The sequence below is a fragment of the Anolis carolinensis genome, chromosome 3 (genome assembly GCF_035594765.1).
Source record: "Anolis carolinensis isolate JA03-04 chromosome 3, rAnoCar3.1.pri, whole genome shotgun sequence".
Lineage (NCBI taxonomy): Eukaryota > Metazoa > Chordata > Lepidosauria > Squamata > Dactyloidae > Anolis > Anolis carolinensis.
The window spans coordinates 20548615-20564320 of record NC_085843.1 but is presented as its reverse complement, the minus strand read 5'-3'; positions in this window follow the sequence as shown (position 1 = coordinate 20564320).

Genomic DNA, 15706 nt, shown 5'->3' with positions numbered 1-15706 from the left:
TGGATTGGGCTGGAATTGGGGTGATCCAGTGTCCACACATCATAAAGACCCACTGATGTTTTACCATTGAGAAGCAGCATTCCTGCAGTGTCTGTTATCACCTCACCAGAAACAATGTCACTAGAAAGGCTCTGCCAGGGAGCTGCTTCTCAATGGTGAAACAGCAGGGGCAGTGGTTCCCAGGAAAACAGAACATCAATGTAGATGCATTGACTGCCCACCCAGCGGACTGTTGGACTGCAAAATGGCTTTGGGGCACTCTCATGGTGTATCTGTAGCAGCTTCAGAGAAGAGTACTCTGGATTATTTTGTCTGGTATATAGACAGTTTTAGAGTCTTTGCCTGCATCAGCCAAGGACTCTGCCCAGAGGCACAGAGAAGGTTAATTTGTATGGCCTTTAAACATCTTAGCCAGACAGGTCCTGGGACTCACCAAACTACAAACTCCAGAATTCTGCAGGAGGTAGAAACCGGATTTAAAGTGGATAAATGTTCAAGTGTCACGAGGCCTATAGTAACTGCAGTGCCATTATATTTTTGAATATAGGTCCATGCATGCAATGGGTAAAGATGATCTTTCTACTCAGCTTGAATGGGTTTGAGTAGTATCTTGAAAAGGATGGGGAAGACCAGCCAGCTGTGTGCAATATGGCAGCATTTCTCAACCTGGTGGTTGGGACCCCTGGGGGGAGGGTTCGCAAGGGGGGTGTCAGAGGGGTCACCAAAGACCATCAGAAAACACATATTTCTGATGGTCTTATGAACCCCTGTGGCAGAGAACCCTGAAGTTCTCTCTGCCTGTCCTTCTCTTCAAGGTCTATTTCCCCCAAACTCCACCAGTGTTCAGTTTTAGGCATATTAAATATTTGTGCCAAGTGTGGACCAGATCCATCATTGTTTGAGTCCACAGTGCTCTTTGGATGTAGATGAACTGCAACTCCAAAATTCAAGGTCAATGCCCACCAAACCCAGTATTTTCTGTTGGTCATGGGAGTTCTATGTGCCAAGTTTGGTTCAATTCCATCATTGGTGGAGTTCAGAATGCTCTTTGATTGTAGGTGAACTATAAATTCCAGAAACTACAACTCCCAAATGACAAAATCAATCCCCCACACCCACACCCCAGTATTCACATTTGGGCGTATTGGGTATTTGTGCCAACTTTGGTCCAATGAATGAAAATACATTCTGCATATCAGATATTTACATTATGATTCATAACAGTAGAAAAATTACAGTTATAAAGTAGCAATGAAAATAATTTTATGGTTGGGGGTCACCACAACATGAGGAACTGTATTAGGAAGATTGAGAACCACTGGGTTATTGGGACACTTCTGGGCTACATCGGAGCAGATCTGGAACACATTAGCTCATTTTAATTTGGCAGATGTAGACACAGCCCCTTCTTCCTCAGATGCATGGAGTGAAGTACCTAGACAGACTGTGCAGCACTAGTAATGCAAACCTTGTTGATATGGTGATGAGGTATAAAAAGATACTGGGTGCTTTCAAACAACACAATTATAGGCCCCATCTACACTGCCATACAATGCAGTTTGAAACTGCATTATATGATATGACATGAATAGATGGGGCCCCAGTCCTACAATTCTAGTTTAACTACCATGGTAAGTTTGTATGGAATCCTGATTTTTTTTAGTTTGGAAAGGCACTAGAGTTTCTGCATAAGAGTTCCAAGTACTTTTTCATAACCTGCCAATTCAGGGATTCCACTGAATGTTGCTATAGCAGGCAAAATGCAACATGCATTTCACTATGTAATGGTAAAGTTTACTAGTATGTGAATTACCTCTTCAGCAAATCAACTTAAAAGTGATCTATGGTTAGAATTGTGAATAATTAGAAATACTGAAAGACTTATTTTATGGTCACGGGTAGGTTTTGACTAGGACATAGAAACTTGTCCTGGTAGAAAAATGAACACCAAAAGCTACCAAAAGGACAAATAAAGAAAGGCAAGCAAAAATGGGGGATCTATACAACATTTGCATACTGGTTTTCAGCACTACCCAAAAGTGAACAGCAGTTCTCCCCTGGAATAGTTTGTGCATCTATTTCCTTTACTCATTGATTACTATACTCATTAAGGAGAACCCTGTTGGGGATATATGTTTGTGTAATCAACCAGTTCGGAAAGTAGTTTGCAATTTCAGCAGTTAGCAATTTGCATAAAGAGTCTTTGAGATATCCTTGCACAGGTTTTCTCTTAAGTGGTGCAAAAGACACATAAGTCTAACTCTGCACTTATCTGACCAGGTTAGTTAGTTACCAATACATGGTTCCCTCTGTAATGTCCCAGGATTTCACCACTATAGCATTATGCTGTTCTGGCTCTAAACAGGATCTCAACCACTCCTGACATTTCTGGAATTGCAAATTTCAATCCAAGAAACGAACATTGCACATAAGTTGGCCCACTTGACTCTTATTGCATTACAGTTTGACTTATAAAGTTTAAGCTTTATTGATTTAGGCTGCCAGATGGATTAATAAAAATATGAAATATAATTCCCTAGAATAACATGTGTTTGAAAGGGGAAATAATCTAACAAAATAGAAAGAATTGAATTATAATTCCTTAGGGCAGTCTGCTGCAATTGATTTCTGAGACATTAAATAAAAATCATTTGAAAGACTAACCAAGTGCTCCAGATACATTTTGAAAGTATGGCAAAGAGTTTAAAATTAAAAACCAATTGTTGCACAATAGACAGTTCTATTTTAGAACTTGAAGATCATAGAAATGTATGAATATTCATCACATGATTTTTGCGGCTTCTCTTGGGAAATATTTAAAAGACTCCAAGGCAAAGAAGGAGAGAAAGATTGACATTGACAAGGAACAAAACAGGCAAGGGAAAATGACCGAACTAATTTCTTCAAGCTGAAAAGGATGGATTACAATTTTGAGCCTCCTTGGCAAAATGTGTAAATAAGTTTCAGTGGCTATACATGGACAGGAAAGGGTATTTTTCAGTGCTTAGCACAGCTAAAGCTAGTTGACCCAAGAGCCAGAGAGACAGCTAAGGTATTTGCAGAATCATCCAGCTATCTATATTGCTTATCCACTCTAAGTAAACAAACTGCCACAAGTTGTGTGCTACCTGTGCCAAAATGAATTGTTTGCATCCTTTAGCAGTGTCTGCCCTCAGACCCATCTACACTGCTATATTAAACAGTATGAAACTGCATTATATGGTCAGAGTAGACTCCTAGCTTAACTGAATTGAATTGAAGTCTGCATTGACCATATAATACAATTTCAAACTGCATTATGTGGCAGTGTAGATGGGGCTGGTTTAAAAGAGGAATCATGAAGTAGTTGTGCTGTTTGCTTCTAACAATTCATTAACTAGGGCAGGGTGGAGGTGGGAAGCAGATAATGAGAGGAAGGAAAGCAATGTTGGTAAAAGCCTTCAATATAGGTAAACATAACAAGTTCCCTCAAGAAAACCAAGACTCTAAATTTACAAACTGGGAAGGTTTGTAAATTGAAGCCAGTTTTATGTCACATAGCTGTTGGAAGCACAACACTGCTTAGCACTGAAGAATCATGTATGCCTCAGAGCTGTCAGCAGTAATAGGTTTAGGTAGTTTGAGTGACCCAAGGTGTAGGAAATGATACATTCATAATCACCCATTGAGTCTTTCTGATCTAGGCCTAGTGTTAAACATTAAACCAGTATGTGAATGATAGCTCTACATAATCAATCAATCGGTCAATCAATGGAAGGTACCCACTTGTCCCAGTGGGAAAGAGAGAAGAGAAAGAGATTCCTAGAAGCAAAGCCAAAGCATCAGCATAGGTGGAACCAACTCTGTCTATTTTGCTATTCCAACATTCACACTTGCAAACTGAAGAATGCTTTTGCTCTCCTTTGCTGACTTGGTGCTTAGATTGGCAGGACCACAGTTCTTTGCAGTTATATAAATTCTGCTTTCAAAGACTATCCAAAAATATCCAATAGTTATTCCCAGGCCGCAGCTGCTCAAACAATATAACTGCCTCTGATGTGTTGCAAATCTACAGAATTACATCTCTGTGTGTATATAGGTGTGTGTTTTAAAAGTCAGGTGTATAAAAGAGATATGAAACATTGACTTTTCCACAATCATCAGTGAGTTCATATGGACCTATCTCTGTGAAAGCAATAGCTATTGAATTAATCTTATGAATGGAATTGAGTATACATGATTGACTTGTATCAGCTGTTTGAAGCTGAATTAAGTAAAGGGTTTTTTTAAAAAAATGTGTTAAGCAATATCTTCTGTGGTGCTTAATTTATGTCTAGTGATTCATTATGTATAAGAAATGCTTATGAATCAAGCAGGGACATTTTTCATACTGATGAACAAGTTGTATGTCATCTGAAGGCCATTGAAAGAGCCGCAATAATGAAGAAAGCTCAGTTTTTCAGATGCTGTTCTGAGACAGAGAAAGAGAGGTGTAAGGACATAATAAAGGACCTTGAAACAATTTTTGTACTGTATTTTTGTTATCGGAACATTTGCTTTATTTCAGGGATGTGAAGCACTAGGTGTATGGCATCCTAATCTGTTTTTACAACCTTCATACCAAATGCGTAGATGCCCCCCCCCCCAAAAAAAAAGAGATCATCAAAGAAGAAAGAAAGCCAATCTTGGACCTCCCCCTCTCCAAAGTGGTTGTTGATTCTCCTATAAATCAGAGCACAATTCCCCACAGACCTGTTTGCCACTAAATGTTTCTGCAAGATGAGTCATTAGTCATGAGTACTTCCAGAATTATTTTGGTGGGTGATATGGTGCATAATGATCCCTGGATACGGAAATTTAGGCCAGGGACCCTAGAAAATGCTCACTCAAGACTCATAGTCTTTGTTTTTCTATTTTGTCTGAACAACTGCATTGTCTGATGCAACCCTGTCCAGGTCTTTCTGTCCTGCCATGTTCAAAATAATATATTTTGAGGTTGCAAGGAATAGCTTTCCTGCTGGCCACTAGCACCTCTTCATGTGACCATTTCTGGCCATACTGTTGTGCTACCAAAAGGAAGGCACATGGGGCAGCTTGTGGTGCCCCGCATGCCCTCCCTCCTCTTCTCATCACACAGTGGGGACAGGTCAGGGTGCAATGGCATTGTTTCCCTCCCTCCATCAGATGGCAAAAAAAAGGTGGCAACGCGCATTGCCTCGTTGCCCTTTCTGCCATCACATGACAAAAGGGGCAAGAAAGTGTGGGTAGCTCTGAACAAAACCTTTCTCCCTGTAATGGTGGGAGAAGAGCGGTATATAAAATAAACAAATAAATAAATACCTTTGGGCATTATGACCCCACTTTGGGAGGAATGTGGACATGGTCTGCCATGTGTCATATGATGGCTCATAGCAGGCCCCATCTAAGCCATGCATAAAAGCAGCAAAATGGGACAAAATGCCCCGTGTGAAAAGGTCTTAGGCTCTGGAACACCATACCAAAGGAGACTAATGACCTAATCACACTGGGTTTTTTTAGCATCCTAGGATGCTTCCCCACCAGTCCAGCAATGGATGGGCCTGCTGACCATCACATGATGTCACTGGACATCTGACAGAGGTCCCACCCACAACCAGAGTGGAAACATGATATGACACTTCCTTTGTAACACAGGAGGTTTCTCATGTTGTGCTGGTTCCAACTGAGCCAGCACAAATCCACAAGGCTTTGGCAATGCTTCCCCCATGTGAAAGGGATGTGTCACCACAAGGGAGTGGTACATAGGGTAACAGATTAGATCTATTGCCCCTTAGTTCTCTGGTGAAGTCAGGCAAAGTGGGACACTTCTGTCGGCGTGGAGGTCAGGGTGCGAACCGGGTAGGTTTCTTCAAACTCTATCAATCATCTGCTCCAACACCCTCATGAATTGGTTGCAATTGTCTGCCACACCAATTCCTCTGTTCAATGTAAGACTCAAACACATCCGTAGTCTGAAGTCCAAACATTTATTTCAATATCTATAATACATATTTACAAAGCATAGCAAAATCCATCGCTCTGAGCTGGCATCCTTCTATAGCCTCTTGCCTCGGCAAGCACCAGCTCAACACTCACAGAGATAAGAAAGCACATTCCTCAGTCCGAAGGAAGTTCCGACCTCCAAAGCCAGAAACCATGCCTGATAGGTCATAGCAATCACAACAGGCTGTCAGTCAAAACTAAGCTGCTGTTAACTGTTTCATTGCTGAAACACACACTCTTGCAAAAACAGCAGAAACACTTGATTTACATTTCATACACATTCAACCATAATCCAACAACTTCATCTGGATAATGTGATAAGGCCTTTCACACAGATACACAGCATTGCCCTTCTTCCAGCAGATAAAGATTCAGGTGTGTGTGAGTGTACATGTTGAATATATGAAATAATTTTACAGGGTTTTCATAGACACTGGTTTGCCAGCAGATATTTCTGAAATCTAGCCTAAACCATCTGGTATTCCTTGATAGTCTCCTATCCAAGTAAAACCAAAGCTGATCCTGCTGAGCTTCTGGGATCAAGTGGGAGCTTGACAGTTGATCAATAATACAATATAATATTAATCTGAAGTATATGGTCACAAACTTGTTGAATCTACTGATATCAGGATAAAGAATTATGAGGTACTATTTCTTCTATAGGCATAAGCTAGGAACCTTCACACTAAATATGGCAATGAGGAAAGAAAGAAAAAAACAACTGGAAAATTAGAAAACATTGGGGACACAGCAGAAATGAATGTATTGCAATTCAGAAAGAAATTAGCAGGTTAGGTTGGTAAAAGCAAGATAAACTCAAAGTTATGCTGGGTTTGTAAGGGGGACTGTATATATAAGGTAGGGGTGAGGAAACTAGTTGTTGAGCATCAGCTTCACGTAGCAAAGTTAAGTGTCAGATGCTGAAAGAAGGACTACAGCTTCTCTATCCCTCAAATAGACTCTCCGAGTGAAGTTTCATTCCAATCTCACAACACTTTCTTTTGTCGCACATTGATCTCCCATGAGAGGTTTGGATGTAGGAAGTTCTCCATACGCTTCACCACAATCCAGAGTTTAAAACCCCCTATTACACAGTATTGCAGAGTACAAAATTGTTGATGACATAAAATACTACGACTGGCTCAGAACCATGTGACCCTCCCTCCTTTCCCTCAAGGAAGCACTTTTTCTATCTGTGTCTTAGCTCTGAAGAGTCTAAGAAAGCACATTGATGTTGCTAAATAGTAGTTATAATTAAACATGAGCATAGTTAGGCAGAGGGAAGCATTGGTTATCGTCCTCAACTTCTCACCTTTTTTCATACATGCCCAATGCCCATCTCTGCTTGCAGGGTAGAGCACCAGCCAAAAAACCAACAGACCCAAACACTGTACAAGAAAAGCCAACTGTAATTTCCAATCTGGCATGCTGTCACGTTCTCCCCCTTTTTTGTCACATTACATATTCTAATGCCTTTTCGTATGTAAAAATCATTTCAATTGCTGCTCTGAAAAAGCTGGATCCGGAAGGCATTCTGATGATACAGTCCCCAAGTCCCACAAGAATGGAGCAGTTCCTCAGGGTTGGAAATTCTGGGTTGATCTACCTGAAAAAATTCCAACCCCCTGCAGTCCTTGGCATGGAATCAGTAGGCTGCAAAGCAAGGATATCCACCAGCAGGAGCTGTCACATCTGCTTCATCTACTTCTCTGGCAAAGCACATGCTCGAGAGGCCCGGGGACAAAGCTCAGCAACAGTTCCATTTAATATAGTGTATGAGAGAGCATGTTGCTCTCTTAATTAAAGCAGGTCTTCAGGCCACCGTTTGGGGTGTATACGTGCATTGGGAAACATTGCTTTGGAAGAGCCACCGCTGGCCTTTATAATTAAAAGTGACAGGAATGAATAGGTTTAAGCAGACTTTATACCTTCAGGTCACAAGGTCAATTGAAAAAGACTAGAAAAGGTGCCCTTCTCATTCACCTTTTCTCTCCCTGCCCCTCCACCTTCCACATTCCTGTAAATTGGATAGAATGAAGAGCAGCTTGAGCTACGGAAAGAAAATTACAAAGCATTGTCTCGCTGTGGCAGGAAGAATAACAGAGCCAGGTCACGACTGCAGAAATGAAGGCTCTGTATCTATTGCTGATAGCCTTTATAGAGACCAACTGCATTATTTATGCTTAAACATAAGATGTTTTGCTGCCTGAGGCAGGACAGCATATAGGACAACCTGGACATCAAGGCACATTATACTTAAGGCAGGTTATTTTGCAGTATAAAGCACAAAAACCACTACAACCACTACTAAAACCACTACTTCCTCTCTTCATTTAGAAATAGAATGCAGGTTGAGTATCTCTTATCTAAAATGCTTGTGATCGGAAGTGTTTTGAATGTTGGATTTCTTTTGATTTTGGAATATCATTACCTGCATTCACTTATAATTTCATAGTGAATTATCTTGGAGATGAGACCCAGGTCTAAACTCAAAATTCATTTATGTTTCATACCTTACATACAGAGCCTGAAAGTAATTTTTATACACAGTATTTTTAATAATTTTGTGCATGGAACAAAGTTTGTGTGCATCAAGCCATCAGAAAGCAAAGGGATCACTATCTTTTCCACCCGTGTGGACAATTCAAGTTTTGAAAGATTTCAAATATCAGAATGACAGGTAATGAATGGTTAACCTGTAATAAGGGGCCGGGCTGTGGCGCAGCTGTTGAGCAGCTGCCTTAAATCACTCTGACCATGAGGTCATGAGTTCGAGGCCAGCCCGTGGCGGGGTGAGCACCCGTCAATTAAAAATAAAAAAAAATAGCCCCTGCTCGTTGCTGACCTAGCAACCCGAAAGATAGTTGCATCTATCAAGTAGGAGATAAGGTACCACTTATAAAGTGGGGAGGCAAGATTAACTAATTTACGACCTGGAATGAGGAAGTGCCGTCAGTGTGGATGATGAAGCAGCTGCTCCCCCCTGTGGCCAGAATCGAACATCCCCTCAGAAGAAGGTTAACTTGCCTCTGCGTGTGTCTCTCAGTCTCTGTTTGATGTGTTTATGGGCATTGAATGTTTGCCCTATGTGTGTTACAATGTGATCCGCCCTGAGTCCCCTTCGGGGTGAGAAGGGCGGAATATAAATACTGTAAATAAAATAAATAAATAATAATAAAATCTCAGGTGCCTTTTCATGGCAGCAGAAATCTTCTAATGCAACTATTTCTCTTTTAATCATGTGATTGACAGATTTTTCAAAAACTGATCAGTTCGAAGGACGAGTCAGAAAAACAGCATGAATTTACAAGGGAATTATTTTGTCACACACAAACATGGAAGAAGAGACGGAGGAGGCAAGGCAGACTTAAGCAACATAGTGTCCTCCATGTATTTTGGACTGGCACACCCACTATTGCTAACTATCAGCTCTCACGCTTGGAGTTTAGAGAAATTAGAATGCCAAATATCTATAGGGAACCAGAGTGCCTACTGAGCTTTGGTGAGGACAAGAAAGAAGGCTTTTTCAATGGGTGCTCAGAGGACAAAGATCTTTGCTCGTTCCCTCTATGGCCTCCTGGCCTCTTGTTGGAAAAGGCTTATTTTCACTAGAAAACATTTTGAATAATAACTAGCAACTAAAAGAGGGCCTCTATGGGAAAGATGTAATTTGTTACTGTGATGTGTATTTATTGTCTCATGATTCAGTGAGTATAGTTGATATAACTAATTATATTCAGGTCATGAAGACCAGTAGCAATAAAGTTAGACCAAAGTTAGAGCACCTAACCAAAACTCAGCACTGAAAACTAAAAGGTTCCTTTGAAAAATTGTTTTAAAATCACAGATAATGAAACAAGCCATAATCAGGGAGAAGTGGAGTGATCCCCTCTCTTGATATCAGCAAAAACACTGGCAATGACCAGAAAATGTTTGGAGCTGTCCCAATCCATATACATTTCCCTGCACTGCTGAGCACAGAAAAATGAAGATGAGAGATCCATCCCCCGTGGACAACATGCCAGTTTGCTTTGGAGACAGTCTGCTGTCCAAACTCAGCCCCAAGTGTGGGGTTGCTCTGTAGTTTTGCAAAACCAACTATCCTTAATGTGAAGTTAAACCAGCTCAGTCCAGTTTACCCCGCCTTAAGAACCAGAAGTCCCTGGATATCACCTGGACACCCAGGTTCAACTTCTGGTTCAATTGGGGGTAAAGGGCTGGTGGAGATAAGACCAAAGTTATCAATTTTTCAATCTCGCCTAATTAACACACATAGTTTCATCAACCAATCTTCTAGTGCTGGTATAGTAGTGTCTTCCTATCTCAGAGGGCATGTCTTTGAAAGTATAAAAGTATCATGTTTCTTCTTCAGTTGTTCTTCCATCATTCTCAGCAAATAAAATTCAAATTTCATCACTAACTTCAGTTTTAATGTCTCTTTGAACAATGTGGTGATCAGAGTCCAGTATTTCTTTGTCTGCAAATATGTACAAATGTATCCTTGAAGTGACTGGCTTGACCCTGAAGGAACTGGGGGTGGCGACAGCTGACAGGAAGCTCTGGCATGGACTGGTCCATGAGGTCACGAAGAGTCGGAAACGACTGTGTGAATGAAGAAGAAGAGATGTACAAATATGATAAAAATTTCCTATCATCTCATCACGTCTCCAGCCTTTATTTGCAACACACTTACACATCTTAGGAAAGTCTCTCTGAACTTAAATACCATAGATAGATGATAGATAGATGATAGATAGATAGATAGATAGATAGATAGATAGATAGATAGATAGATAGATAGATAGATGATTTATCTGTTGAGTCACTTTGTGTTTTTCTTGCATGGCAGGGGGTTGGACTAGATGGCCCATGTGGTCTCTTCCAACTCTAAGATTCGATGATTCAGTGAGTCTAGTTGCTATTACTAATATTCAGGATGAGAAAATCAGTGACATTAAAGTTAGACTAACAAACACACCATTAATTTCAGTAGGTATTCTCTACAGTTTACTAACTTTTCTGAATTCCCCCTTCCCCCAAGTGTTTCTTTCATCCTTTGCTAGGAAGAAATACTTGGGTTCCCATGCTGAACTTTGAAATTATTGAAGCAAATCAGAGTAGCTACACAGAATAGCTCTCTGGAGGTTGGAAGGGTCTTAAATACTACAATCATTGTAATTTGATGGTAATTTAATTAAGGAGCACAGTTGGAAATCTCACAGAAATTATTATTACGTGAGTACAAAACTCATAATGTCTGGGTATTTTTTAGAAAAGAAAAGGAGTATAAATAGAGAAATAAGGAATATTAACTAACTGTTGGTTTATAAGTATATATATATATATATATATATATATATATATATATATATATAAAACCAGAATAATTGGCAAATTATTCGCATTTTAACAATTAACTGAAAGACTTAATCCTTAAAATGAAATATGAATATTAAAAAAGAATAAATATGAGAATATTAGTAAAAGAGCTTAACTGGCAGGAATTCAAAGGGCATCTTTATTTTGAAAGCTGCATTTGTCATATGCTCATGCATCAGTCAACCTCATGAAAGAAGGTTTGGAGCCCAAAATTATGGATTGTGATACCAACCATGGATAAGCTTGAAAGTCATTCCATGGAATCATAGAGCTGGAAGAGACAACATGGGCCATCTAGACCAACCTCCTGCAATGCAAGTAAAGCACAATCAACGTATCCCTGACAGATGGCCATCCAGCCCCTGTTTGGCTATCTGTCAGGGTACTTTGATGGAGAGGGAAAAGTGCCAGTGTCACCATCTGGGATCAGATGTCCCAAGTCACTGACCCAATTTTCAAGCTCAAGCATTTAAAATGGTCAGAAGTGACACTGTGATTAAGAGATGAAAGGGTTCAGTGTTTCTTTTAGGCTCCCCCAGGATGGATTAAGTTCTTGCTTTCACTACTCTATTTAAGAGAAGCGAATGTTTCCTTTTTAAAAATAAAAGTTAAGGTACAGTACATACCTTAAGTACATACTTGTGGATAAATCAACCCAGTTTTTTATAGTTGATTATTTGACTAACATTTCTAGATTTATACAGGCATATATGAGTAGCCCATATGAGAAATGGATATTGTAAGACTTTAAAAAAAAGGTTTTAATTTGGATCAGCATGATTGCTATTCTTCCATGTCTTTTGTCTATGCCAAGTTGGCAATTCTGGGAGTTGTATTAAGTAACTTTTCAAGGCCTAGTTTGGAGTATTCAAGACTGAAATCTCTTTAGCTAAACTCTTGCACAACAGAGGTGAGAGCCATGCACCCCACCAGATATTGCTAAATTATAATACCCAGCATTTTTCATTTGTCATTACACTGATAAATGCTCTTCGGAGCTACTGTCCAACAAGATTTGAAGGGATATGTGTTTCCCGCTGATGTTGTATAGACAGCATCATTGTTTCTGAATAGAGTTGTTCCTATAGCAGAAGATGAAGCCATTTTCCTCAAATGAAAATCTGCCCCTCTCTCCGTGGAATTCTTCATTCCCTAAATTTCAGGAATTACAGCAACTTAACACTTCAGTTGAGCCTTTAGAAATTTGTCTCAATGGGTTTTGTTGGAATGGTGATCATTAAGATGTTCTGATTTGGTTCATTTTCTTGTGATGCCTGGCTTGGCACCAGATTGTGACAGCAAATATAGTTTCTTTAATACTTGTTGCTCTTTGATGATAGGAAGTGCTGAATGTTGTATCAAAGTAAGCAGCTCTAAAAATATGTCATGCTGTGTTATTCTGTTGGGAAGAATTAATGAGAACTGCGGAGAAAAGCATTCACCTTTTTAAAGATTGCATTAATAAATGAATAAGAAACTGAGCTATTTCATTTTTGTTACACAACAAAGTAATTGAAGATCTGAGTTTTGGTGCCTTACATCTCATACTGGTAAACTTGAATCCAGAAAAACTTCTTTCTTAATCAATATAATTACCCACTGGGAGGACAACTCTACTAGAATACTTAGAAAGTCTGACAAGACAGCATTGCACACTGTAGACCTGACACCAGACATCCGACCTCATCAGACAGGGCTGAATTTGGCTGTGTAGACTGGTTCCCCTTCCCTTTTGCCATGGACACACAAATACTTCTGGCAGGGCTCTGTGGTAAAAGGAAGGGGAACCAGCATATGAAAAGTTTTTCTGGCATTCCTCAGGAGAAACCCTCTTGTCAATCACACCGCCATAACAAGCATATTGAAGGTGGAATTAATTTGTTTTCTTCTGCTCCAGGATGTAGGACATGTAGCAACCGATTCAAACTACAGGAAAAGAGATTCCATCTCAACTTTAAGAACTTTGTTGCTGTAAGAGGTGTTTGACAGTGGAGTAGGCTGCCTTGAAGTGTAGTGGAGTCTCCTTTGGAGATTTTTACATTGTGACTGGATTTTTATCTGTTGGAAGTGCTTTGATTGTGTGTTCCACTCAGGAATTGATTGTGTGTTCCTGAGTGGCAGGGGTTGGACTGGATGGCTCTTATGTTCTCTTTCAACCTTACGATTCTATGAAATTGCAAATCATCACCACTTCTTAAGGCAGAGAATTCCATCATTCAACTACATGCTAAGTACATTATTTCTTCTTGCCTGTTTTGAGTCTCCTACCTGTGACCTTCGAGTTCATCCAGATTTTAAACAATTTTAAACAATGTAGATTCAATAAATTCTTACTTCCAACAATATGGATCCTAAAGCTGCTCACCTTTCCAGTGGACTGTCTTCCTAAGAGATAAGAGATCTGCAGAATACCAGGAAGACCTTTCGTTTATGAGCAGGCTTACTGTGAACCTTTATGCTTGTAAGAAATTGTCCTCCCCAGAAGATAATTACTAAAGCAATCTATATACGTGCAGTATGTAACCTTCTCATGAGCAGAGAAGGTTAAACACATAAATTTTAATTAATGAATTTGCAGCCTACTCACTTTCTGGTGTGTGGATTTTTTAAAATGTAGATACACTAATTAGTATATGTTCATCAGGTTTGTACAAGAAAATTTTGATTCACCTTTCTTTTTTCATCTGGCTGCTTGGGGAATAAGCATATTTTAGAAGATGTAAGGGCAGCCTTATATTGTTTTTCCATGTGCTAATAAAATGTAAATACACTAAACTTTTTCTCCCTCCTAACTACAAATTAATATTATGGAAATGATGCTTCCAAAGGTGTTCAATTAGAAGACATGTTTAATGGTGTTATTGCTTTATTCATAAAGTGTTGATGTTGATATTTAGTCTTTACTATTTGTTGAAAGCCAGTGGGGTGTAATGGTTTAAGTTGTATGACCTTGGGCAAATCACTTTCTTGGCTTCAGAGGAAGGAAAAGATAAATTAATTCCAAGCAAATCTTGCCAAGATTTGTCATCACTTTGTCTTGCAGTCTTGATGAGTCGGAATTGACTCAAAGGCAAACAATATGAGATTATGTATTAGAATTTTTGGTTTGTACAGAAGTCTTGAGGTTTTGTGTTAATGTCTTGAGCAAGGCGTGCATCCTTTGGCATGCTCTCCTGATGGGTGCTTAATATCTATAGCTAATTCTGTTCCTGGACTAGGGTGTATTTTCAATTATTAAACACCAATAAGTTATTGTGATGACCCATGGGCCTTGTAGTCCTGCTCATGACATTGTGATGCCTGATGAAGAAGAAAACTTGGGTTTTTTACCTTCCCAGTCAGAACTGGATTCTTCCCAGACAGATTCTTCCCAGCCAGATCTGGGAACCTTGCACCTGCAAGAGGGTTATGTTCCAGAAGTATGTCAAACAAACACTGAGGCTACATCTCCTGTGTTTTCTCGCCATGAGTTTTGTAAACAACAGAGAGGTTTGGAAGCGGCCTCGCGCAGGAGTGCTAGAATAATTGCTAAGAATTTAGCCAATTAAGCCTGCTTTCCATGAGAATCTTTAAGGAGTCAAACATCTGGTCTCAGAGATTAGCTTTCGTTTCTGGTTCCCAGAGAACTGCTCTCGGCGGGAAAGTTAGACTCTATATAGGTGTTTTACCCGCGGAGTAACTTTGCGGAGTCAATTCGTCAGCCTCCGGAGCGAGTTGTGTCTGGACAGCGCGCTCCGATCCAAGCCTCGTTCCTGTTCAAGCCTTGTTCTTGTTTTCAAGCCTTCGCTCCTGTTTCCCAGCCTTGTTTACCTACGGACCTTGCCTCGCCTTTCAGGACTAAACCTTGCCTTGTTTCACGGATTTTACCAAGTAATTCCACGGATCTTGTTCTTGTTCCTTGTTACCTTGTGCCACGATTCAAGCCTTGTTTTCAAGTATCAAGTTAATTCCTAGCCTTGCTCAAGTTCATGGACTAAAGGACCTTGTCATCTCCCCTCACTTTGCCTGGCAAAGTGAGTGTTTCGGTTATTGGATTACAACTTTGGACCTTAATATTTCATATTGGACATTGTTTCTTTGGACTAATTTTGACCTTTCCTGAAAGGTCTGCTTCTGGACTAACTTTTACATTTGCTTTTATTAACTTTATATATTTCCTTAATAAAGATATTAGATAGAATCTGGCCTCTGCGTATGGTTATTGGTGCTCTGTAGCCTGGGTCGTGACAGTTTGACTCCGCCACCCTAAGCACCAATTAACCTCGGCCAGAATGTCTACCGGAGCCGGACCTGGACCGGGCGGCCAGCCGATTACCTACACCATCGA